Here is a 26,807-nt window from a genome sequence, read left to right as displayed (position 1 = left end):
TTTACTTGAGAAAGGAATGATAATTCTGAGGTAAACCACTAGAAATTTCCAGAGGGAAAGTCTGCCCCTTGAGTGCTGGTGACCAGTGACAGGGAGTCAGGACCCACTGTCTCAAGTCTCCTGAGTGTTCATCTATGTTTGTGACATGTATGTCTTGACACAAGCCTCCTGAAGAACACTCCTCATTTCCAAACTCTTTTTACAATTAAGTTGCAGACAAATGGAGTGTTTAGGTTTGTTTCTTTAATAAATGAAACTCTAAGACCAGACTGATATTTTAAAATCTCTGTTATTTCTTTTTTTTAAAAAAAATCAAGATGTCAAGAGAGAATTTCCAGTGGTATACACAGAGAATAAAATTGCATAGAGTTGGAAGTAGAAATGTTAATGGGAGTAATAATTTAGAAAGCAGACTGACTCTTTTAATGTATCAGTGATTTTGAGCAGGTTTATATATTTTAAACCAGATTTTAAACTTCTTGAGGGCCAGTTCTGTTTTTAAGCATGTTTTTTATAAAATTCTTAGCCTAGTAGAGCTTGTATCTTTAGAAAAATGCCAATTTCAAGTCATCTTGAAGAAAAGAACCAGAACGCTAAGACGGGGTCTGTGAAATAGCTACATTTCAGAAAGCGATGAGCTTATATTGCTTTGGCAGTAGTGGCATTGTTTAATTTAAACAGTGACCTCAGAAAATGCCTCAGTTTTATTTCGTTCAAATTTGTCTATTGGATATCTTTGCATTAGCAAGCCAAAAACTAAAGATTGAGCTTTAGAAAGCAATTATTTGTGGTAATTATCTGCTCAGTAATTTACATACCTCAGTTCTACGTTTTAAGCATCACAATGAAACCTCTTCTTGCTCACTGAAGAAATTCATGTTCAAAAAAGTTGATGTTCTCCTTCTCTCCCAAGCAACTCAAGACACACTTATTGTGAACACGGTAGTAATCTACACTAAGGGGAGAATCCATCGCCACATATTTGTAAATGGTTTATGGATATTGCCAAGGCAAAAGAATGGTATTTTGAAGTGAGAGCAGTTAGAATAAAAGTTTGAATGTTTAGTCAATCACTCATTCATCTGAGCTGTGAGAAGGCAGTGCTGTGTGGGGGCTGTGGGCAGAATGCTTAACCACGGACCTAGGGACATTGGAACCCCTGACCCTGGTCACGTTCTCATGGGGGGTGGCAGTTGTTTTGTTTTTTTAACTTCAAAAAACTGAAGGATATTTGATTTACAATGTTGAGTACGGTGCTGTCATTTTTTAAAGAGAATTGTCGACCATTTCTACTGAATTTTCTTTACAGGTCCTAGAACTTCCGAGATAATTTTATGTCATTTTAATTTTTCTGATGTATTTACTGAGTCTGTACTATGGCTCTGCACATGTTGTGCACTGGTCTACATGAGCTGTCCTGCTTTGCCAGACCTCCTGTTTTTGGGGAGAAAGATGCACATGCAAATAGCCAAGTCCTGCTTTTCAGGAATGGAGGTGGGCAGGGGGGCCAGTAGCAATCCCAGTGTGCCTTTGGATCAAGGTCTGGGCACTCCTTGGGTATCAAATGGGCAGATAAAATAATAGTAGTGGTAGAAAAAAGCTGTGGAGCAGACATCCAATTCCATTCCATTTAGATTCTAGCAGAGGGGCAGCAATGTAATGGGCCAAGTGAAGTGCCATTCCTTGACTCAGGAAACTTGGTGTTTGTACTCTGATTATATCAGAATTGCCTTGGGTTTATTAAACTTAAAAAAAATCAATATATTTATTTTAATGGAAATATAGTTGATTTATGATATCATGTTAATATCTGCTATACTGCAAAGTGATTCAGTTATACATATATGTATATATATGTATACATTCTTTTGGATTTACTAGACTTTTTGAAAACTATGTTTGCTTTTCTCTGTGATGCTTTTTGTCTTTTGCCTCATTTTTGTCATGTAACCTGTTTCATATTTAGTTAAGAGCCAGACAGCACTTGTAGGAAACGGTTTGACAAACCAACAACAGAAAGAAGCCTTCACACCCAGGATGAGAATGCTCAATGGTGTCCTGTGGATGTGGCGCAGTTTAAAGCCTGTGTGGCAGCTGAGTGTTAAACACACCTATGATTGAATTCTACCATCTTGGTGTGCTTTATATACTATAGGCATTCTTGAAAGGTTGTAGGGAAACCTAATGTTGTAGTTAAGCTCTATTGTTGTTGTTATCCCTAAGTCATGTCCAACTCTTGCAACCTTATGGATTGTAGCCCGCCAGGCTCCTCTGTCCATGGGAATCTCCAGGCAAGAAGACGGTAGTACATTGCCATTTCCTTCTCCAGGGGATCTTCCTGGCCCAGGGATTGAACCTGTGTCTCCTGTATTGGCAGGCAGATTCTTTACCACTGAGCCACCTAGGAAGCCCAGCTATACAGTACCATACTGTAAAAGATTTAAAATACTTTTCACACAAATAATATATAAAAGAGCAAACAAAAATAAATAAAACATTTTTAACCTTACAGTACAGTACCTTGAAAAGTACAGTAGTACCCGCTACATCACTGCTGCTGTAATGCTTGCGTCCAGGCATCCTGAACTTGAAATAAAAGTACTGTACCTCTATACTCTAGACAATACTGCCATAAAGTACACAGAAGCACAGCCACTGGCAGAGGATGCACCCATGTGACAGTGTATGCCACGTGTGTGAACTAATTTGTGTGATTTGGACATGTGAACCATGTTCACATCTTAGCAAGTTTGCCACTTGAAGGTTTGGGCTTCCCTGATGGCTCAGCAGTAGAGAATCTGCCTGCAGTGCAGGAGATGGAGGAGACCCGAGTTTGATCCCTGGGTTGGGAAGATCCCCTGGAGAAGGACATGGCAACCCACTCCAGTATTCTTGCTTGGAGAATTCCATGGACAGAGGAGCCTGGCGGGCTCCAGTCCATAGGGTCACAAAGAGTTGGACACGACTGAAGTGACTGCACGCGCACACACGCACACAACTCGAAGGATCATATGAGGGGACTTACTGTATTTATGAAAGTCTGCTCAGGGGACAGCGACGCTTGACAGATGAAGAAAAAACTTTTGCAGAAGAACTAGCTGGCGATGGACAGGGAAGCCTGTTGTGCTGCAGTCCATGGGGTCGCAAAGAGTCGGACACTACTGAGCGACTGAACTGAACTGAACTGAGAAGAACTAGCGTCCCAACGGGCCCCTGGTCCCTGCAGCTGCTTGGCCTTGAAGAGGGTGACTCCCTTGAGTTCCGACCCCACAATGTGACCCCTGTCAGCACGCCTCCCCACACCCTTATGACTCAGCACTATTAAGGCCATACAGAAGCCCCACGGCCGAAGCTGGGCCACTCAAGAGCTTGAAGAAGCCACCCTCTGTTGCTTCCCCCATCGCCAGTGCCGCCTCATGGTCTGTGAAGCCTGACACCCGCGTCGGGGACCACCTTCCTCCCTGCGTGGATTCCACTGTGCCGTGCAGCCCCGGAGGGCTGCGGGGGAGGGTCTTGGCTTGGTGTCCCCCTGGGGAAGGCGGGGGCCTAAAGCAGGGGGGACCCAGCTCCCCAGCTGGAAGTCAATCAGAGACCTACACTTTCATCTGCGTTAAGCCACTGGGTCTTCACATGAGGAGACTGTGGCAGGACGCTGAGGGCCACTGCTGTGGCAACTGGCCACTCTTCCCCTGGGGACCACACCCTGGACCTTGGGGGATGGCTTGGACTGAGCTACTGTACTTCCTGTCAGAGCATCACGTGCCTCGTTAGATGGGGTGGGGTGGCCAGGGTGCTTTTGGTCTGACTCGGCGAGCAGCCTGTCAGGCCACCCCGCAGGGTGACAGGAAGCGCCCATGTGCCATGGTCACAGGAAAAGCCAGGCCTTACTTTCTCTCCCCTTCCCATCTGCTAATTTGATTTGCCATGTTAAATTTGATTTATTATTGAATATCACCTTAAGCTGTTTTTAGGGCATGGAAGGCTATAAATATATATGCAGTTAGACCCAGAGGACTCAGCAAGCTGGTCCTTCTCCAACAGTAAGTGTGATGGTCTGACGTGTATTTTTGGTTCTAAACGACCCCAGCTGACCTCCTACAGCGCTTGGATTCACCCAGTAACCATCAAGTTTGCTTTCCACTCAGCCTCGCATAGACACATGAACTCTGTGCATGGCTTTGCTCCACTTTCTGGGTGAGTTCCTATAAATCTACAAAATGTTGCGCAGAGGACACCACCACACTTGCTTTTTTCAAACTGTAGAGAGAAAACAGTTGAATCTAGTTTAGGTTTTTCTTCTCCCTTATTTTATTAGCACCATGCTCTAACCAACTGAGCTAACCGGCCACTTTCCCTTATTTTAAAGCTGTCATAGTTTCAGTGGGCCTTGAAGATGCAGGTTTAGCCCAGACCTTGACCAGCATGGCCCATGGACGAGATTGCTCCCTAGCACTCCACTTAACATCCACATGCTGGAGGGTTCTGCTTCAGAGTCCAGGTGTTTTGAAAATTCCCCAGGAACATGTATGAAATCTTTTTAGTTTGAAACCAAACTCAAAATTTGTGTTAAGGACAACATCCTTCTTTGAGGAAGGCATTTCCTTTTGTTCTTTTAAAAAAAATATTTATTTTATGTATTTGGCTGCACCAGGTTATAGTTGTGGTACACCAACCACCAACTCTTAGTCGTGGCATGTGGGTGGGATCTAGTTCCCTGACCAGGGATCGAACCCAGTACCCCTGCATTAGGAACACAGAGTCTTAGCTACTGGACCACGAAGGAGATCCCTCATTTTGTCCTGATTCAACCTATCGATGGGGGTCTCTGAAGACTTTTATCACGGATGCTAGCATGAGTTGAAGTTCAGAGTCACCTGGCCACAGCTTTCTCACACTACAGCCTGAGGGGGCAGAGTGTAATGGACACAGACTCAGCCATGAGCTGGTGAGTCAGACTGAATGTTGTGATGTTGGGATCTTTTATGTCCGATGTTTCCCTCAGGGAGTTTGGTTAGATGGCAGATGTGTGACTGTGTGGAACTGGTCTGACAGTGCTGGGCACTGTGATGGCTACAGGGCCATGATTTTGAACAAAATAACCAGCACACCCTGGTGGCCAGAGGGAGAAGGGAACCTGCAGACAAGGTGTTAAAAGATCGATCGTGGATGCTCCTGACACCGTGAGAACGGCGGCCTGGCTTGTGGGGATCTCTTGCCAGTTAGGTGCGTGGAGGGATCCATCCTCAGCCTGAAAGAGGGCTCGCTGGACGGCCTCAGTCTGGCTTTTTCTCTCCATCCACCCTCTCTTCCCTGAGTTGACCTTGCAGCCTTGGTAACACTCGCTTGTCCAGTCACTTCTGGCTTTCAACATTCTCTGAATGCTCCCAAAAAAAAAAGAAAAATGCCAAGGTAAAACCTTTCACCACACAATCCTTCAGCTCCATGGACTCCCCCAGCATCCTCATCTGTGTGCATCCATCCCAGCTGTGGTGTTTCTCCTCGTGTGCATGAAGGCCTCCGGCCACCGCGTGCCCTCGTTGGACTTCCCACAAGAGAGGGACCGACCAGGCTGCGGGGCTAGGCACCCTGGCCTGCTCCACCCCCACGACGTCCACCACAGCCCTTTGCCATCCCACATCAAACTTCTCTGTCACGTGGCCATTTCATCACCAGCTCATGGGGGAGTGGATCAGTGTGCAGGCTGAGGTTTGGGGAAAGGTCATATTTACTAATGAGCTATTTGTGTTGTTTGTAGAAGATGTGCCATCCTCAGGGTGGCGTTCGGCCTGTGAGGAGCTGTGGGGAGAGGAGATGGACGCAGAGGAAGAAAGGCAGGTAAGGCGCTGGGAGAACTGCACACGGTTGGGGGGATGACCTGGGGTCTGATCACACTACCCTGACCAGGAGGAAGCTGGAAGCACCCAGGCACCGAGGCGGTCTGAACATCTTCTGTTCAGCTTTGAGGTGATCCCTTCCTCTTGGACCACGGCATGGATCCCACATGCTTCAAGAAAAGGCAGACTTTGGTTTTGCAGCTTCCTCACCTTGCAGATCCAGAGGATGAATTTGGAAGGGCCCTGGCTTCCCTGGTAGCTCAGCTGGTAAAGAATCCGCCTGCAGTGCAGGAGACCCTGGTTGGATTCCTGGGTGGGGAAGATCCCCTGGAGAAGGACTAGGCTACCCACTCCAGTTTTCTTGGGCTTCCCTGGTGGCTCAGAGAGTAACGAATCTGCCTGCAGTGTGGGAGACCTGGGTTCAGTCACTGGGTTGGGAAGTCCCTGGAGGAGGGAATGGGCTACCCACCCCAGTATTCTAGCCTGGAGAATTCCATGGACTGAGGAGCCTGGCAGGCTACAGTTCATGAGGTTGTAAAGAGTGGGACGCGACTGAGTGACTTTCACTCTTATTTATCTGCAAACCCATTGGATCAAAGGTGTTAAGATGTGCGCTTGATACCTGGCAGGTGACATGAAAAACAAGGCTGACTTTCGCTCAGGTGCCCTCAGGCTCCAGGATCTTATCTCGCCAGTTAGACTCCTCCCCTATGATGTCGGAGAATTCCTTTTTCACTACAAAAGAAACACGTCTAATGTCGATTTAAGTTCAACATGCCAGGAAAAGGAAGAAATCTGTAAAAATCTTTCCCGAGGCTGGCTGACTCTCAGAATTAGAAAGGGGAGCAGTGGGTGTGAACAGCCTGCCCGCCCATCCCTGTATACATCCTGCCGGCACAGGATGGCTAACTTATGATTTCAGCCTTACGGCTCGCTCTAAATTTATTTGTTCTGAACACGTTTCTCAGGCTGAGCCTTTCGAAGACTTCCACCCCCAGAGGGGCGAGGCCTGGCAGGGAGGGAGTTAGTGTTTTCTCAGTTTAGAATTCTCTTTCAAAACACCAGCTTGCCTGCGTGCAAACGCATCCGGGCTTTGGGTGCAGCGGGCTGAGTCCTTCCGCTTTTCTTCTACGTCCTTACTCAGGGCTTACCACCAACCGGTAAGCTTTGGGCTTTGCGCCTCATTCGTCACTATTTGCGTGCGAGAATGTGATAGATGGGGGTGTGTGCATCACAGGTGCCCAAAAAGCCACGACTAGGGAAAGAGGGCCAGAGTCACGAGGCAGTGGGTCAGGTGACAGCAAGCGTATAAAAATACCACGGGAATACGGAGGAGGCTTGGACGAATCTGGGAGGACTTCCTGGGGGAGGAAGCGTTTAACACCGGGGTGAATTTCCCTGACCACATGGCAGACCGGAAGAAGGCATGACATCGAGGCACCTGCTTCCACTTGGGCCCCTCAAGGTTTCTACCTGCCTGCCTCTGGGCAGTAATGTAATACCCGCCAGAGGGTGGGGCCTGAGTCGGATGCAGTGAAGGAACACAGGCGCACGCTGCATCTGCCTGAGGCCTGGGCCCAAGCCCGACTGCCTTTAGGGCAGAAAGAGAGTTCTGGGGCTGAGGGACATAGGTGTCTGCTTTCTGATAGGCTGCGGTTTGGTGTTCCGTCTCTGCTTGCTGATATAAGTGGATGCATTCATCCCCTTTGTGAAGAACAAATGAGAGGTTACAACATCGGGCACACGCTGTGTACAGGTAAAGTCTCAAGGCCATTTCATGGACCAGACCCACACATGTGCCTTCATCTGTCCCCTAGCGGACCCTCAGACTTAGTGTGAGGGGCCTACTGGGGAGGGTGCTGCAAGGATCAGAGGGCGGGAATGGGCCGCTGGTGCTGGTGAAGCCCCTATCAGAGCCGAGGAGCCAGACTCTGGCCCTGGAGGGAGCATAGCCATGTTTATGAGGATGTCCATGAAGCCCAGACTGGACTGGGGGCTGCAAAATGACAGCTCTAGCTGAAGGTTCACAGCATCACTTGGTCTCCAGGCTTGTCTCTCTGAATCCTTTCCAAATCAAAATTTTCTCTTGGGGCTCTCTGAGCAGCCATCCTGGCCTGATCTTTCGACAGCAGTCTCCTGACCCAAGCAGCAGAGCCTTATTTACAGGTGGGGTTCCTAACCTAGCAGGCGAGTAAAAGGATCCATAGGTACCAACTCATAATTACCTCTCACCAGAGAGGAGCATCCTAGGTTCTCATTACTTCTCAGGGTTGGCTCCTCACCTGTGGAATAGGGTGGAATCCCTACAAGCAAGCTTGTTTAGAGTCTTAGACCTACAAAGTGCAGGGGCTGCACCTGGTTTGCCAGGTTACACATAGTAGGTGTTCAGCAAATCTGGATAGAGTCTTTATCATGGATTTAATTTTGCAGTTCACTCACTCTTTCCAAATTTCAGCATATGGTAATATCAACTGTTGATTGACATTATTCTAACTATCAGTATCAACCAGTTCCATTCAGGGCAGGTTTTCTAGCTGAAAAGAAACACTGGTTTGATGCAACAAACTAAAGTTACTGAAAAGGGTGAAATTTTTGATAACAGCACTGATTTTCACTTACACCAATATTATCTGGTATTTCGTTCTATCTTCTTACTTTGCTGACTGCTGCTGTTGCTGATAATAATAATGATGATACTAATAATACCAACACTATTATTGAATACTTGCTATATTGCTCTAAACTTTTCATTCATTCATTCACTCAACAAATTTTTATTGATCACATGTCGTGTTCTGTCACTGTTTAGATATTCAGAACAGGACACTAAATAAAAGCTAAACTTCTACTGCAGGGAGAGAGAATAAGCACATGGAGATATCAAAAGAAGGATGAACTTATAGTTTTCTTAGTTGAAAATAGTCAAATGTCAGCAGTTTCATGTTGCTTAGCATAATAATTTCAGATAGCGATGAGAGCATGTGGTATCTTCTCTCAGGGTCCCTGGGAGGTGAACTGTGTGCATTTTGGAGATGAGGAAACTGAGGATCAGAATGTTTATAAAAACTGTCAAAGATCACAGTGCCAGAAAGTGGCCAAGTTGAGACTGGAACCAGAGCAAGTCTGAATCTAGAGTCAGGAGTCACCCATTGCTACTTGAACAAGAGGGTTGCATCCTTAGGGAAGCCACAAATGCTGGCAAACTCCAGACATACACTGGGCAGGGGGCACCATTGGCAGATGGAAATTCCTTGTTAATTTAAAACTCCTTTCCCGACCACAGTGACATGATGGCCTTGAGCAGGCCATGGAGAAAATGAGGCACTTGCAGTCTGGTTGGGATGAATGGGGCAAATACATGTAAGGAAAAGGGTCAGCTGTGGGGCAGAGTGGGCTCTTCAAAGACTGTGCTGCTTCCCTTCTACTTGCTTTATTCATCCTGTGCTTCAGCAACTCTTCATTGAATTTCACTAAATTATAGAAGTGAATATAATACAAGTGTTTTTTTAAAAAAACTTTTCATATGAATAGTTTGTAGAAAGGATGAGAGCCTTGCCCACCTTAACTAGCCCAAAGTGAGTAGGGTAGGTTAGAATGGGGAGAAGTGGGGCAGAAAGCGGGTGATTGAGAGGTGATAGGATAGATGAGATGAAGAAGGGTGGCTAGGTGGGGGTTGTGGAATGGGAAAGGCTGCGTAGGGGTGGGGAGAAATGATGTGGGCTGGGTAAGGTGGAGGGGCCTGGGTGTAAAGGATGAGATGCCATCTTTCTCTCCAAGAAGTTTTAGGTGAGTCGTGTTTTCTCACCTTGACCATTGGGATAAACTAGAATCAAGATTTCTGGGAGAAATCTCAATAACCTCAGATATGCAGATGACACCACCCTTATGGCACAAAGTGAAGAAGAACTAAAGATGAAAGTGAAAAAGGACAGTGAAAAAGTTGGCTTAAAGATCAACATTCAGAAAACAAAGATCATGGCATCCGGTCCCATCACTTCATGGCAAATAGATGGAGAAACAGTGGAAACAGTGGCAGACTTTATTTTGGGGGGCTCCAAAATCACTGTAGATGGTGACTGCAGCCATGAAATTAAAAGATACTTGCTCCTTGAAAGAAAAGTTATGACCAACCTAGACAGCATATTAAAAAGCAGAGTCATTACTTTGTCAACAAAGGTCCATCTAGTCAAATCTATGGTTTTTCCAGTAGTCGTGTATGGATGTGAGAGTTGGACTATAAAGAAAGCTGAGCACCAAAGAATGGATGCTTTTGAACTGTGGTGTTGGAGAAGACTCTTGAGAGTCCCTTGGACTGCAAGGAGACCCAACCAGTCCATCCTAAAGAAAATCAGTCCTGAATGCTCATTGGAAGGACTGATTTTGAAGCTGCAACTCCAATACTTTGTCCACCTGATGCGAAGAACTGACTCATTTGAAAAGACCCTGATGCTGGGAAAGATTGAAGGCGAAAGAAGAAGGGGATGACAGAGGATGAGATGGATGGATGGCATCACATACTTGATGGACATGAGTTTGAGTAAACTTCGGGAGTTGGTGAGGGACAGGGAGGCCTGGCGTGTTGCAGCGAATGGGGTCGCAAAGACTCAGACACGACTGAGCTACTGACCTGAACTGAACTCAGTCTGATTCTTGTTTTGTTTTTTTTCCCCCAACTGGAAAATGAGACATTATTCTACTTCCTCATTTCTACTTTCATTTTAGACACTGGTTAACACTTTGTTAGGATGACCCTATCATGGTAGTTTTCTGACAAGCTGCTTAGGAGATCACCTTCAAGTTAAGTAGCTGTTTCTCCCAGTGAGGGCATAGTGCCCAAGGGCATGAAAACCTTCAACCATGGGACCTGTTCCTGGGAACCTGGGTGGAGAGATCTTTCTACTGAGAGTCTGCTGGGTGGGAGTGTCATTGTCAACTGGACTTGCATGGCATGGGCTTGGACAGCCAGTTGGCTTCACACATGAGCCAGGATCTCATGGGATGTGGGGCTAGGAAGGGTGAGTGACTAGAATAAGTTCAGATGTCATTGAAACACAGAGAAAGGGGCTAGACAGAGTGTCTAAGAGTTTAACGCTGAACTAGTCGAGGGCTTGGCAGAGCCTCAGGTGCAAAGCCTCAAGTTACTGGGTTTTTTTTTTTGGTTACTTATTTACTTCTTTAGCAACTAGCTCTGTCTCCTGGTGAAACGTTTGTTTAGTAAAGACATATCACTCTTTGAAGGGAAGACAGAGAAAACAGGAAAATTGTCAATTACCATAATCTCCTCCCATGGAGAGAATTCTGCTGCAGTGGGTTGGGGCGAGGCCTGGGTGATCCCCAGGGTGGCCTGATAATATCTCTGATGACAGCAATAGCAACAGAAGATCTTTTTCTCTTCTTTACCATATTACACCGCTTGGAAAGGACTCGTCACATAACCCGGGCTCCACTGTACTCTGGATTTCTTGAAGAATCTAGCAAGCTGGAATAAAGGGGCCACATAGATATGTTCTGACCTGGGACAGGGTCCCCAGAGATTTAATGACACATACACATATTATCTCATTTTCTAGAGTAGTGGTTCTCAAACTTGAACATACATCAAAATTACCTGGAAAGTTTGTTACAACAGATGGTGGGACCTCACCCTCAGAGTTTCTGATGCAATAGGTCTGGGGTGGGGGCTGAAAATGTGTATTTCTACCAAGTTTTCAGAGGTGGGTGCTGATGCTGCCAGCTCAGGTATCACATTTTTGAGAAGCAGCGTTCCAGAGTTCTATGTTTCACTTCTGAACCATTTGCAACTACCATCTATGAAACCACAGCTTTGAAAATAGGTCTATTTATTTTTTTTCCAGTGTTTCCACTCATCCAAAAATTTTAAAAATGGAGACCATTCTTGAGTTCATGGTTTAGAATGGTTTAAATAGAATCCATAAGATGAATATGTGGCATTCATGCCATACTCTCCTTAAGGACCATCTGGTATAGTGTATATTTATAATCCTCATGCCAGAAGCACATTTGTGTAAGAATGATGTACCCCCCTGATTGCTCCTTTTCTGTCTCTTTCTCTGAGTTCACTTACCCCCAAATATATCATTCCATAAGGAACTTTTTGCTCTTGCAGAGAGAAGCTAGTGTTGCAGGTTCTGGAGTCAGATTGTCTGGGCTTATGTTAGGCTGAGCAACTTTCCAGCTTGTGGTCTTGTGCAAATAACTTATGTTCTCTGTGTCTCAGTTTCTCTGTCTTTAAAATGGGAATCATCATGGTGCCTCTTTCATAGGATTGAGAAGAAATTGCGTCGATATCTGGAAAGCACTTAACTTGCTGTCTTGTACCTGGAAGGGCTTAAGGCATGTGAATATCATACTGATATTTTCATTTTTATTATATCCCCTCTTTGTTGGTGATCTCATTGTTTTAAATAACACTTCTAGGTATATAAGCCACTCTGGATCTTCTCTTCGGTACAGCTCTATATTTTTAGCAACTGATGGACCTGTGTCTTCTTGCTCAGTAAGTTGCCAAGTCCTAAGCAACCTATCTCTGACTCTCTGTTCTTTTTATGTCTCTCCATTCTCACCTCTATTACCATAGTTGGGTCCAGCTCACAACTCCCTGAATATTTGTCACAACTATAATCCATGCATTCTCTCAAAGTAGGAACCAGGGGGTCAGTCTAATATCATCTCTCTTCTACTATCATCTCATCTTCTCATCATCATCGCTGTAACATTGGTACAGTTACCAATGCTGTGGATTCTCCTTTGGAAGCCTTCCTAGTAATTTCTCTCTTTTTTTCTAGTCTCTCTCTTCTTCAGTTTTATTTGTATTTGCTGATCCATTAATGTGCCTAAAACATATTACTTCCTGTTAAGTTTCATTGTCTTACCCACTACCTGCAGAATACAATGAAAAAAATTTAACTTAATATTCAGTGTTCTATTTGAGCTGCCCCAGCATACGTTTCCAAATATATTTCTTCTACTCCCCATTATGCTTCCTTTGCGCAACCACACCAACCTACATATGGCTCCATTCTCCTGGTCCACTGTGACACCTCAGAGTCAAATATCCAGCTATAAGTATTCACTTTTACCCTGAGCTACAAGACCACTTTGTCTGAATTGCTTTGTAGGCTTTTACTTTATGCACATTTTATTAGACTTTTAAAGACACAGCCCATATTTCATCTACTCAAATATCATCTCCTGTATATAAAGCACTTCCTTTTTAAATAACTAAAAAATCACTGTCAATTAAAATATGACACAGTGCTTTCACATCACTTAGATTCAATTTACACATATTGAAAAAGCTATTTTGGATATTTTGCAGACACAGATTCATATCCTTGTCATACTTGTACATTTGTTAGAAGGAAAATATAACTAATATGAAAAAGATGTTCCTAGAAGTTTCTTCTAATTCAGAGTCTGAATAAAATGAATCGTTTTTTTGACTCCAAGTCTTGCTGTCTATGTTTTTCTAAATTTTATTGTCCTTTAGGTTATTTCAAGAGCATTAGAAGGCAATAAAATTAGAATCAGGAAAAGAATAGAAAACAAGTTTGAAACGGAAAAGGTAGTTTTTAAAAGGCACTAAAATTGATAAGCTGCTACTTAGATTGGTCAAGGAAAGAGAAAATTCAAATTACTAATAACAGGAAGGAAGGAGGGACCAACACTACAGATACTATAGACACTGCCACAATAGGAAGGGAATATTATGAACAATTTTATATCAACAAATTGAATAACTTAGATAAAATGGTACAACTACCAAAGTGGCTTAAGGGAAAAATAGATAAACGTAATAAGTCTGTATCTATTAAAGAAATTAAATACATGGTAAAAGCAATAAGAAAATCTTTCCATAGAGAAAACTCCAGGGACACATGATTCCATTGGTAAATTCTACCAAACATTTATATTTAAACAATAAATATAGTTTATTGTTATCTTTTTGATACATTGTACATATATGATACATTGTACACTGGAGGGGTTATCTAAGACTTGTAAGGTTGATTCAACATTAAAAAACATCAGTGTAATTACACATTTCAGCAGACTGAAAAAAATGAAAATCTCAATAGATGCAGAAAAGCCTTTGATGAAATTTAAGACACATTCATGATAAAAACTCTCAGCACACTACCAATAGAAGGAAACTTCCTTAATCTGATAAGACATCCACAAAACCCCTATAGCCCATACCACAATTAGTGATGAAAAATTAAATATTTTCCCTCTAATATCAGGAACAAGACAGGAATGTCTACTTTCACAACTCTTTTTTTTAATGGCCTAATATTTTTATTATTTTTTTTTCATTTATTTTTATTAGTTGGAGGCTAATTACTTTACAATATTGTAGTGGTTTTTGCCATACATTGACATGAATCAGCCATGGATTTACATGTATTCCCCATCCCGATCCCCCCTCCTGCCTCCCTCCCCATCCAATCCCTCTGGGTCTTCCCAGTGTACCAGCCCTGAACACTTGTCTCATGCATCCAAGCTGGGCTGGTGATCTGTTTCACCCTTGATAGTATGCTTGTTTCAATGCTGTTCTCTCTGAACATCACACCCTCACCTTCTCTCACAACTCTTATATAACATTGTACTAGAGATTTTAGTAAGATAATAAAAAGGAAAAGGAAAAGCCATACAAATTAGACAGGAAGAAATAAAGCTGCTTTTATTTGCAGATGATATAATCATTCATAGAAATTCCTGAAGACTCTATGCATAAAAGCTACTAGAACTAATAAGTGAGTTTAGCAAATTTGCCGAATACAATTTATATAAGTATCAGTTGTATCCTGTGTTTTACATACTAACAAGAATTAGTTGAAAAATGAAATTTAAAAAGAACCATTTACAATAGCACAAGACATGAAATAGTGTTAAATTAACAAAATATGTGTTAGATTTATACGCAAAAACTTCTAAACATTGATGAGAAAAATTTTAAAAGATCTAAATAAGTGGTGAAATGTACTGTGTTCATGGTTTGGAAGACATAATGGTTAAAATACCAGATCTTTATATGTAGTCCCTCGATATATATGTTTTAATACAATTCTAATCAAAATCTCAGTGAGCTTTTTGTAGAGAGCGACAAGCTGATTCTTCAGTATGTATAGGATAATCAAAGACCTGGAATAGTCAAAACAATTTTGAAAAAGTCATACAAAGAGAGCTTGCACAAATTTGCAGTAACCAGTACAGTGCAATGTTAGCATAAGGACACAAGGACAGACATGTAGAGTTCAGAAATGTATGCACACATACGGTCAATTTGTTTTTGACAAAGGTGTCACAGTAACTCAATGGAGAAAGGATAGTCTTTTCAATAATGCTGCTGAGACAACTGCATATCTACATGCAAAAACCAAGAACAACAAAAGCAACAATGACCTTCTATCACCATTTACAACAAACTTCTTCACATGTATACAGAAGGTAACTTGGAAAAACAAAAGTTGAAATGCCTTGTAGTCCTAAATCCAAAGGCTAAAACCACATAACTTCTGGAATAAAACATTTGAGATAGTCTTCGTAATCTTGGATTAGGGAAAGACTTTTTAGAACATGAGAAACACAAATCACAAAAGAAAAAAAAAAGGATAAATTTGCTTCATCAAATTAAAAACTTTCTCTTTGAAAAACATTGTTAAAAGAATTAAAGACAAACCACTGACTGGGCAAAAATATTTACAAAACACGTATCTGGTAAAGATGTGTATCTGCAGCACAGGAAGAAGTTTTGCAACAGACCAGTTTTTTAAAATGAGCAGGTGATGTGACTAGCACTTCATCAGAGAAGAAATATGGAAGATAAATAAACACATGGAAAGATGTCCAACATTGTTAGTCATTGGTGGTGGTGGTTTAGTCGCTAAGTTGTGTCCGACTCCTGAGACCTGACGGACTGTAGCCTGTCAGACTTCTTTTTCCATGGGATTCTCCAGGCAAGAATACCAGAGTGGATAGTTATTTTCTTCTCCAGGGGATCTTCTCCACCCAGGAATTGAACCCAGGTCTCTTGCATTGCAGGCTGATTGTTTACCCACTGAGCTATGAGGGAATTAGGTAAATGCAACCTGGGGCTTCCCCAGTGGCTCAGCAGGAACGAATCCGCCTGCAATGCAGGATCTGCCGGAGACGCGGGTTCAATGCCTGGGTCAGGAAGATCCCCTGGAGGAGGGCATGGCAGCCCACTCCAGAAATCTTGCCTGGAGAATCCTGTGGACAGAGGAGCCTGGCGGGCTATAGTCCATAGGGTCGCAAAGAGTTGGACACAACTGAAGTGACTTAACACGCACACAAATGCAAATTAGAACTGTGTTGAGCTACCACTACATACCTATTGGAATACCAAACAACTCAAAACAAAACACCCTGACAATACCAAGGGCTGACTATGACATGGAGGAGCAGCTGTAACTTTCAAACAGGGCTGCTGGGCATGCAAAGTACTGTTACTTTGGGAAAAAGTATGGCAACTTCTTATACAGTTAGTCACTTACCATATGACCCAGCAATCCCACTTCTTTTTATTTTAAAGAGAAGTGAAAGCATAGCCATACAACATACAAAACCCTGTATGAAGGTTTATAATAATTTTACTCACAATTGTCTCAAATTGGGAAAAACTCAAATATCTATCTACTGGATAATGGGCAGACCAAATTGTATGTCAACATAATGGAATGAAAGTGAAAGTCGCTCAGTCATGTCCGACTCTTTGTGACCCCACGGACTATACAGTCCATGGAATTCTCTAGGCCAGAATACTGGAGTGGGTAGCTTTTTGCTTCTCCAGGGTCTTCCCAACCCCAGGATCGAACCCAGGTATCCCACATAGTGGAATACTACTCAGCAATAAAAAGGAACAAAATCTTTAAAAATTTTTATAGTCAGCTTGCTGTACATTGTATTGCCAGAACTTAGTTACAACTAGAAGTTTGTATCATTTGACTACCTTCACCTATTTCTCCCAAACTTTCTTCCCTCACTTCTGGCCACCACCAATCTGTTCTCTGTTTTTATGAGTTTGATTTTTTTAGATATTACATATAAGTAATATTATAAAATATTTGTCTTTCTCTGTATGACTTATTCAGTTAGCATGATGCCCTCAAGGTCCATTTGTATTGTCATAAATGGCAGTATTTCCTTGTTTTTTTTAATGGCTGAATAATGTTTGATTGGATATATGTACCATTTTTTTTAATCCATTCAATTACTGATGGACATTTAGGTTGTTTCCAAGTCTTGGCTGTTGTAAATAATGCTACAGTGAATAAGGGAGTACAGACATCTCTTTGAGATACTTATTTCATTGTCTTTGGATATATACTCAAAAGTGGAATTATTGAATCACATGGTAGTTCTCACAGTCATGTCCATTGAGTCAATGATGCCATCTAATCATCTCATCACACTCTGGCAGATGGTGAAGGACAGGTAAGCCTGATGTGCTGCAGTCCACGTGGTCTCAGAGTCAGACACAACTGAGCAACTGAACAATAACAACATGGTAGTTCTATTTTTAATTTTTTGAGGAATCTCCACAGTGGTTTCCATAGTGACTGAACTAATTTACATTTCTAGCAACAGTGCATGAGGATTCCCTTTCTCCACATTCTCAAAAACTCTTACCTTTTCTGTTTCTGATAAGAGCCACTCTAACAGGTTGGCACCTGATATTATGGTTTTGATTTGCACTGTTCTTTTACTTTGCCAACAAAGGTCCGTCTGGTCAAGGCTATGGTTTTTCCGGTAGTCATGTATGGATGTGAGAGTTGGACTGTAAAGAAAGCTGAGCGCTGAAGAATTGATGCTTCTGAACTATGGTGTTGGAGAAGACTCTTGAGAGTCCCTTGGACTGCAAGGAGATCCAACCAGTCCATCCTAAAGGAGATCAGCCCTGGGTGTTCATTGGAAGGACTGATGCTGAAGCTGAAACTCCAATACTTTGGCCACCTGATGCGAAGAGTTGACTCAATGGAAAAGACCCTGATGCTGGGAGGGATTGGGGGCAGGAGGAGAAGGGAACAACAGAGGATGAGACGGCTGGATGGCATCACTGACTCGATGGGCATGAAATTGAGTGAACTCCGGGAGTGGGTGATGGACAGGGAGGCCTGGTGTGCTCCCTGGCATGCTGCGATTCATGGGGTCGTAAAGACTCGGACACGACTGAGCGACTGAACTGAACTGAGTGATTAGTACTGTTGATCACCTTTTTATGTCCCTATTGGCCATTTGTATGTCTTCTTTGAAAAATGTCCATTCAATTCCTCTGTCCATTTTTTAATCGCATTGGGTTCTTTCGGCTATTGAGTTGTGTGAGTGCTTTATATATTTGAGATACTAACCTTTTATCAGATAGATGATTTGCAAATATTTTCTCCCATTCTGTCTTCTGCCTTTTCATTTCATTGATGGTTTCTTTTGCTGTGCAGAAGCTTGTTAGTTTGAGGTAGTCCCACTTGTTTACTTTTTCTTTTGTTACCTTTTATTTTGGTGTCAAACCCAAAAAATCATCGACAAGACCTATGTCAAGGAGCTTATCCTCCCAATTCATTTCATCTTTCTTCCCCCTTTGGTGTGTTGGGAAGTTTTAAATTAATGATTCCATATTACTAATGGTCTGCTCAACAAAATCTTCTTACATGCAATAATATAGATAAATCTCAGAAGCACTGTGCTGAGAGAAAGAAATCAGACACAAAAGGCTGCATGCTGTATAATTCATTTATATGACAGTCTGGAAAAGGTGAAGTTAAAGGCAGAGTTCAGTTCACTAGGTGCCAAGGTCTGGAGGAGGGAGAAAAGCAATGACCACAGAAGGTGCATATGGACCCCTTTCAGGGATAATGAAAAATAGTCTATCTCTTGATTTTATTGTGGTTACATAAGTGTACATACTTTTCAAAAATTAATAGAACTGAACATCTAAAAGAATGAATTTTACATTATGTAAATTTTATTTCAAGAGACCTGTCTTTCCACTATCGTCTTAAATTTTTTTTGTCTTGAAATTGTTTTTTTCAAACTAATGATACTCATTCTGCAAATTGTGATACATATATTCAGGAAATGGTAACTACATCATAAATGCTGCCTGGCCACAGAAGTTTTGGAAACATTAAAATATGAAAAAATGTGCTTCTTAGAATCAATGCATTGGGATTCTTTCTCTTCCCTAGGGAAGGGAACCCTTTAAGCTTCTAAGACCCTTCATGGCATCATTGGAGACTGGCTTTTCCTTACTTCACAATCTTTGGTTAATAATTATTGAGTCATTTAATGCTTTTTACATCAGAGAGGTTTCTTAAACCTGAACTAATAGGTAGGGAATTTTGTGCCTTGGGAGACAAAGGGAATGCACCAATAATAATCAGGCAGAAGATTTTCATGAAATAACTCTATTCTGTGGATCAAAATGTATCCTTTTTTTCTGAGTATAAAAATAATACCAAAAATTAATGTATGTCTATTGGTACAACATTGGAGTGCATAGAAGCAGTATAACCTCCTACCCATAAACCCAACACTGTTAAATATTTTAAAACACCACATTTCAACTCTCAGATACACTGTTTTCACATATTAACATCTCTGAAATCTGGGTACATTTATACTGAGTCATATCTTAACCTCTTTCAGTTCAGTGGACTGAAGTTGTATCAGTTCAGTTCAGTCGCTCAGTTGTGTCCGACTCTTTGCAATCCCATGGACCGCAGCATGCGAAGCCTCCCTGTCCATCAGCAACTCCCGGAGTTTACTCAAATTCACGTCCATTGAGTAGGTGATGCCATCCAACCATCTCATCCTCTGTCGTCCCCTTCTCCTCCCACCTTCAATCTTTCCCAGCATCAGGGTCTTTTCTAATGAGTCTGTTCTTCGCATCAGTTGGCCAAAATATTGGAGTTTCAGCTTCAGCATCAGTCCTTCCAATGAATATTTGGGACTGATTTCCTTTAGGATGGACTGGTTGGATCTCCTTGCTGTCCAAGGGACTCTCAAGAGTCTTCTCCAACACCATAGTTCAAAAGCATCAATTCTTCAGCACTTAGCTTTCCTTATAGTCCAACTCTCACATCCATACATGACTACTGGAAAAACCATAGCCTTGACTAGATGGACCTTTGTTGGCAAAGTAATGTCTCTGCTTTTTAATATGCTGTCTAGGTTGGTCATAATTTTTCTTCTAAGGAGTGAATTTTAATTTCTTGGCTGCAGTCATCATCTGCAGTAATTTTGGAGCCCAGAAAAATAAAGTCTGACACTGTTTCCACGGTTTCTCCATCTATTTGCCATGAGATGATGGGACCAGATGCCATGATCTTAGTTTTCTGAATGTTGAGTTTTAAGCCAACTTTTTCACTCTTCTCTTTCACTTTCATCAAGAAGCTCTTTAGTTCTTTTTCACATTCTGCCATAAAGGTAGTGTCATCTGCATATCTGAAATTATTGATATTTCTCCCAGCAATCTTGATTCCAGCTTGTGCTTCATCCAGTCTAGCATTTATCATGATGTACTCTGCATATAAGTTAAATAAGCAGAGTGACAATGTACAGCCTTGACGTACTCCTTTTGCTATTTGGAACCAGTCAGTTGTTCCATGTCCAGTTCTAATTGTTGCCTCCTGACCTGCATACAGATTTTTCAGGAAGCAGGTCAGGTGGTCTGGTATTCCCATCTCTTGAAGAATTTTCCAAAGTTTGTTGTGATCCACACAAAGGCTTTGGCATAGTCAATGAAGCAGAAATAGATGTTTTTCTGGAACTCTCTTGCTTTATGATCTAGCAAATGTTGGCAATTTGATCTCTGGTTCCTCTGCCTTTTCTAAATCCAGCTTGAACATCTGGAAATTCATGGTTCACATATTGTTGAAGCCTGGCTTGGAGAATTTTGAGTATTACTTTACTAGCGTGTGAGATGAGTGCAGTTGTGCAGTAGATAGAACATTCTTTGGGATTGCCTTTCTTTGGGATTGGAATGAAAACTGACCTTTTCCAGTCGTGTGGCCACTGCTGAGTTTTCCAGTTGTATGGCATATTGAGTGCAGCACCTTCACAGCATCATCTTTTAGGATTTGAAATAGCTCAACTGGAATTCCATCACCTCCACTAGCTTTGTTTGTAGTGATGCTTCCTAAAGGCCCATTTGACTTCATATTCCAGGATGTCTGGCTCTAGGTGAGTGATACACCATTGTGGTTATTTGGGTCATGAAGATCTTTTTTGTATAGTTCTTCTGTGTATTCTTGCCACCTCTTCTTAATATTTTCTGCTTCTGTTAGGTCCATACCATTTCTGTCCTTTATTGTGCCCATCTTTGCATAAAATGTTCCCTTGGTATTTCTAATTTTCTTGAAGAGATCTCTAGTCTTTCCCATTCTCTTACTTTCCTCTATTTCTTTGCATTGATCACTGAGGAAGGCTTTTTTATCTCTCAGTGCTATTCTTTGGAACTCTGCATTCAAATGGGTATAGCTTTCCTTTTCTGCTTTGCCTTTCACGTCTCTTCTTTTCACAGCTATTTGTAGGGCCTCCTCAGGCAGCCATTTTGCTTTTTCACATTTCTTTTTCTTGGGGATGGTCTTGATCCCTGTTTCCTGTACAATGTCACAAACCTCTGTCCATAGTTCTTCAGGCACTCTGTCTATCAGATCTAATTCCTTGAATCTATTTGTCACTTCCACTGCATAATCATAAGGGATTTCATTTAGGTCATACCTGAATGATCTAGTGGTTTTCCCTACTTTCTTCAATTAAAGTCTGAATTTGGCAATAAGGAGTTCATTATCTGAGCCACAGTCAGCTCCCAGTCTTGTTTTTGCTGACTGTATAGAGTTTCTCCATCTTTTGCTGCAAAGAATATAATCAATCTGATTTCGGTGTTGACCATCTGGTGATGTCCATGTGTGGAGTCTTCCCTTGTGTGTTGGAAGAGGGTGCTTGCTATGACCAGTGCATTCTCTTGGCACAACTCAATTAGCCTTTTCCCTGCTTCATTCTTTACTCCAAGGCCAAATTTGCCTGTTACTCCAGGTATGTCTTGACTTCCTACTTTTGCATTCCAGTCCCCTATAATGAAAAGAACATTTTTTTGGGTGTTATTTTTAGAAGGTCTTGTAGGTCTTCATAGAACCATTCAACTTCAGCTTCTTCAGCATTACTGATTGGGGCATAGACTTGGATTACTTTGATATTGAATGGTTTGCCTTGGAAATCAACAATGATCATTCTGTCGTTTTTGAGACTGCATTCAAGTACTGCATCTCGGACTCTTGTTGACTTTGATGGTTACTCCATTTTTTCTAAGGGATTCTTGCCCACAGTAGTAGATATAATGGTCATCTAAGTTAAATTCATCCATTCCAGTCCATTTTAGTTCACTGATTCCTAAAATGTTGATATTCACTCTTGCAGTCCTGTCTGACCACTTCCCATTTGCCTTGATTCATGCACCTAACATTCCAGGTTCCTATGCAGTATTGCTCTTACAGCATCGGACTTTGCTCCTATCACCAGTCCCATCCACAGCTGGGTGTTGTTTTTGCTTTGGCTCTGTCTTTTCATTCTTTCTGGAGCTATTTCTCCATTGATCTCCAGTAGCATATTGGGCAGCTACCAACCTGTGGAGTTCATCTTTCAGTGTCTTATCTTTTTGCCTTTTCATACTGTTCATGAGGTTCTCAAGGTAAGAATACGCAAGTGGTTTGCCATTCCCTTCTCCAGTGGGTCACATTTTGTCAGAACTTTCCACCATGACCCGTCGGTCTTGTGTGGCCCTACACGGCATGGCTCATAGTTTCATTGATTTAGACAAGGCTGCGGTCCATGTGATCAGTTTGGTTAGTTTTCTGTGATTGTGGTTTTCAGTCTGTCTGCCCTCTGATGGAGAAGGATAAAAAAGGCTTATAGAAGCTTCTTGATGAGAGAGACTGACTGAGGGGGAAACTGGGTTTTGTTCTGATGGGTGGGACAATGCTCAGTAAATCTTTAACCCAGTTTTCCGTTAATGGGTGAAGCTGTGTTCCCTCCCCATTATTTACCTCCCCAAACTCAGTGGAGGTAATGAAATTAATGGTGACCTCCTTCAAAAGGTCCCATGCACGCACTGCTACACTCAGTGACCCCAATGCTGCATCAGGCCACCACCGACCCATGCCTCCGCTGGAGACTCCTGGACACTCCCAGGCAAGTCTGGGTCAGTGTCTTATGGGTCACTGCTCCTTTCTCCTGGTCCTGGTGCACACAAGGTTTGTTTGAGCCCTCTGAGCATCTCTGGTGGGAATGGGATTTGATTCTAAATGCAAATTAGCCCCTCCTACCATCTTGCAAGGGCTTCTTCTTTGCCCTTGCTGTCCTTGCTGAGCATGTGAACATCTGCTGATTGTTCATGTCAGCTCAATTAGACAACTTTTACCCTCAATGGTCAGTTCACCAACCATTCAAGGGAATGTGAGTCTTCAAAATGGGTCAAAATCCTTCCCTCAAGACCTTTTGGAAAGGCTAAGCATTAACTCTTGCATAATAGGCCTCAGTGGCTTGGAAGAAAATACCAAAATAGTAACAGAGCATTCATTTAAAAACTGCTGTCTCACCTACATTCTGGATGGCTCAGAGGATGATGTTGCATAGAAATGCACAGATACCAACAACTGAATCATAACATGATTCAGAAGTGTTGAAACCACAATGCCAAGAGGTTGCAGGAATATTTTAGTCCATTTATTTCACTTACCTATTTCTTTTTGCATATATAGGAGTGATATATATAAATAAAACTCTATGCATCAATAAGTCTAAAAAGTATAAAGTCTGAAAGTATAAAAGAAAAATTCTAAGGGATGAAGTATTGTGTCACAGTTTTTTCTTTAGTTGTGGCACATACAATGAGCATTTTTTATTTCTGGGACATACCACATAATCTCTTTTGCAGTTGGGTTCATCTTCAATTTGACTGAAGATAACATTTCCTTCATCTTTTCTGTGCATTATAAAACATTTTTGTTTGTGATTTTAAGCAGAAAAGGTGCAAGAATAGGACAAAAGAGCCCTGCCAATCTATAATTTTTTTTTTTTTCTGAACCATTCAAAGCTACATAAGAGTGTCTTTCCTCAGAACGATGACATTTCCTTACATATCTGGAGTACAGTGATCAAATCTGGAACTGTAACAGTGATAAAACACTATTACCTAATCTACAGCCCATCTCCACATTTCATCAGTTGTCCCAGTAATGTCTTCCACAGTTGTTTTTGCCCAGTCTAGGATTCCATCCAGGATCTCACACTACATTTAGTCATCATGTTTCTTTGGACTCCTTTAATTTGAAACAGTTACCTAGCCTTTCTTTGTCTTTCTTGACACCGACATTTATTAAGAGTACATGCTAGTTATTTTGTAGAATTTACCACACTTTTAGTTTTCCTGTTGCTTTCCCATGATTCATTTTGGGTTATATTTGGCAGTGAACAATAGAAATTATTGTTTCCTTCTCAGTGCATGACCTTAGGAGATACATGATGTAACTTTTTCCATATCGGTGACATCAACTTTGATGAGTTAGTTTGATACAACTATGATGGTTTGCTTTTCTTATACCTTATTGATACAGTAGTGTTCAGACTGTATATGAAAGGTATGTTCATCTTTCCTCCCTTAGAATCATAAACATATGTCATTATTAAAAACTCTCAGTATTTGTTATTATGCAAAAAGAACAAAGTCTAAAATGTCTGAATGCAGTCTGGGTTGAGCCAAGTTATCTTGAAAGTTGGGTTTGAGCTTAGGCCCTGATTAGGCCTGATTGGGCATAGTAGGTGCCCAATCAATGTCTGTTGAAATCTTGTTTTCATGAAGTTATTTCATGGGAAATAACTAAAAATGAAGCATTAGGAAAAAAAAGCAAGTTGCAGATAGTGGCAGCCCAGCTGAAGATGTGATTAATAAGACAAACTCTGAGTAGAAAGACTGATTTAAATTTTTTCCTTTCTTTTGCCCCCAGAACCTTTTCTGTGAAAATGAGTACAGCTATATCTGCTGAGCAGAGTGGAAGTCACTTATTTTTAGAATACCAGGCTTCCTTTGTTTGAATATAATATTGTGGGATACTGTCCTTTCTCTTCACATTTTCATTTTCTACTTATGACCTGGAAAAATGAAGACTTGTTGGATAATTTCCAGATTAGCAGCTTATAGCTCCTTTTCAAGTAAAGCCTTTAAGCACTGGAAAGTGAATTCAATTAGCTAATCTGCTATTTCCTGTAATTTAGTTTAATGCACTTTAATACCTAAAATATCTATCAGAGGTAGACATATTGTTGAGCGGTGAGTCTGATCTTCTCTGGGGGACACGACAGGGTCTGTAGTTGGTTGTTCTTTTAAGCAAATGAGCTCCTCATACTGCTTGCTGGAACCTGGCCTGGCTGGCATCCTTACTCTGGTGCATTCGGGTCAGCATCCAGGGTCTCTACAGCGCCCCCTCTGGTGGAACTTCTAACTCCGCTTGTCGCCTGGTCGGGGGGCACCTGCCCTAGAGGGCTCCCCCTGCAGGGCTGGGGTGGCTGGTTCCTGCTGCCTAATGGAATTTCCTCCACTCTCTTCCTGGGCCCTGGTCACTCCTTGTCATGTTGCCTTTTGTTTCAACAAAGCAATCTTCACTTCCTCAGGCCCCGAGTTTTGCAGGACCAGCCTCGCATAGGTGGATGCTGAACTCCTTGTCCACTCCACTCTGTCCAGAGCCCAAGACCCGTCACCCTGGGGAAGGCAGCTGGCAGGCAGATCCTGGGTGTCTGGTTTTCAGACCCTTCAAGGAGCATCTGAAGCACTAGCAAACTCTGCCTACTGCCTGTGAGCATCAGATGCCCCGGTTGTCCTCACCCTTGTTCCCTCTTGACCCGCAGGGACCCGCAGGACAGCCAGGTGACGGTGAAGATGAAGGTGTTGCCGCCTGCACACTGGGTGACCCCTGAGTGTGCACCGGGAGGGTGGGGGCAAACCCTTCCGTGACTTTCGTACTGAGTTTACCTTCCTTGGACATTTTTCTCTCCTGTAAAAGGGGCATCCTTGAACTCCTCCTGGGAGAACACACACATACACACACAAGCACAGATGGTACTGCTGGTGGCCTGGGGAGTAGAGTCCGGGGCACTGTGGTCCCTTATGGGAAACAAAAACTAGACTCCACCCCAGGGTTTCTCAGCCTTGGCATCCTTTACTTTGAGAGTCAGATCATGCTTTGTTGGGGGGACTGTTGTGTGCATTTTAGGACATTTAAAAGCCCCTCTGAGCTCTACCTACTAGACAGCCCCTCTTGCAACATCCAAAGTCTTCAGACTCTGCCCAATGTCCCCTGGATTAAAACTGCTGCTTTGCACTAACCTGCATGCATGCTAAGTAGCTTCAGTTGTGTCCGACTCTGTGCGACCCTATGGACTGTAGCCCTTAGGCTCCTGTGTCCACGGGATTCTCCAGGCAAGAATACTGGAGTGGGTTGCTGTGCCCCGCTCCAGGGAATCTTTCTGACCCAGGTATTGAACTCACATCTCTTAAGTCTCCTGCATTGGCAGGTGGATTCTTTACCACTAGCGCCACCTGCCTATCTTAAAACTAAATTTGATTTCATCATAAAAGTCACATATACATGCCCACCAGAAAAATTTTAGAAAACAAAGAAATGCACCCCAAAAAAGAAGGTGAAGTTTTCCCTTAATCTTTCACATTTGTTCAATCACACTATGCAAAGTTTTGTGCCCTTCATTTTTTGTCCAATATAACATTAAGTAACATCAAGTTCAGATTATTAATTTAATTTTATGGTATGTACATATATTATCTCCAGCTCACTCCCTCCAGTCTATTCACTTAGTCTAGTTGGAAATTAACTCAGCCCTTCATACCTGGTGGGAGGTGAGTCTGAGTGCAAACCTCACTAG

The 26,807-nt window shown here is 42.3% G+C and overlaps 1 protein-coding gene across 1 annotated transcript in view; it reads left to right on the top strand.

Moving 5' to 3' along the window:
• The window catches only part of SHC3 (SHC adaptor protein 3), a 186,494-nt gene that overhangs the window by 52,729 nt on the left and 106,958 nt on the right, over positions 1-26,807 (top strand). The gene's annotated exons all lie outside the window — the stretch shown is intronic.

This window comes from Dama dama, chromosome 16 (genome assembly GCF_033118175.1).
Source record: "Dama dama isolate Ldn47 chromosome 16, ASM3311817v1, whole genome shotgun sequence".
Taxonomy (NCBI): Eukaryota; Metazoa; Chordata; class Mammalia; order Artiodactyla; family Cervidae; genus Dama; species Dama dama.
Note: the sequence above shows the minus strand (reverse complement) of the source record. Positions and strands in the feature narration are given on the sequence as shown.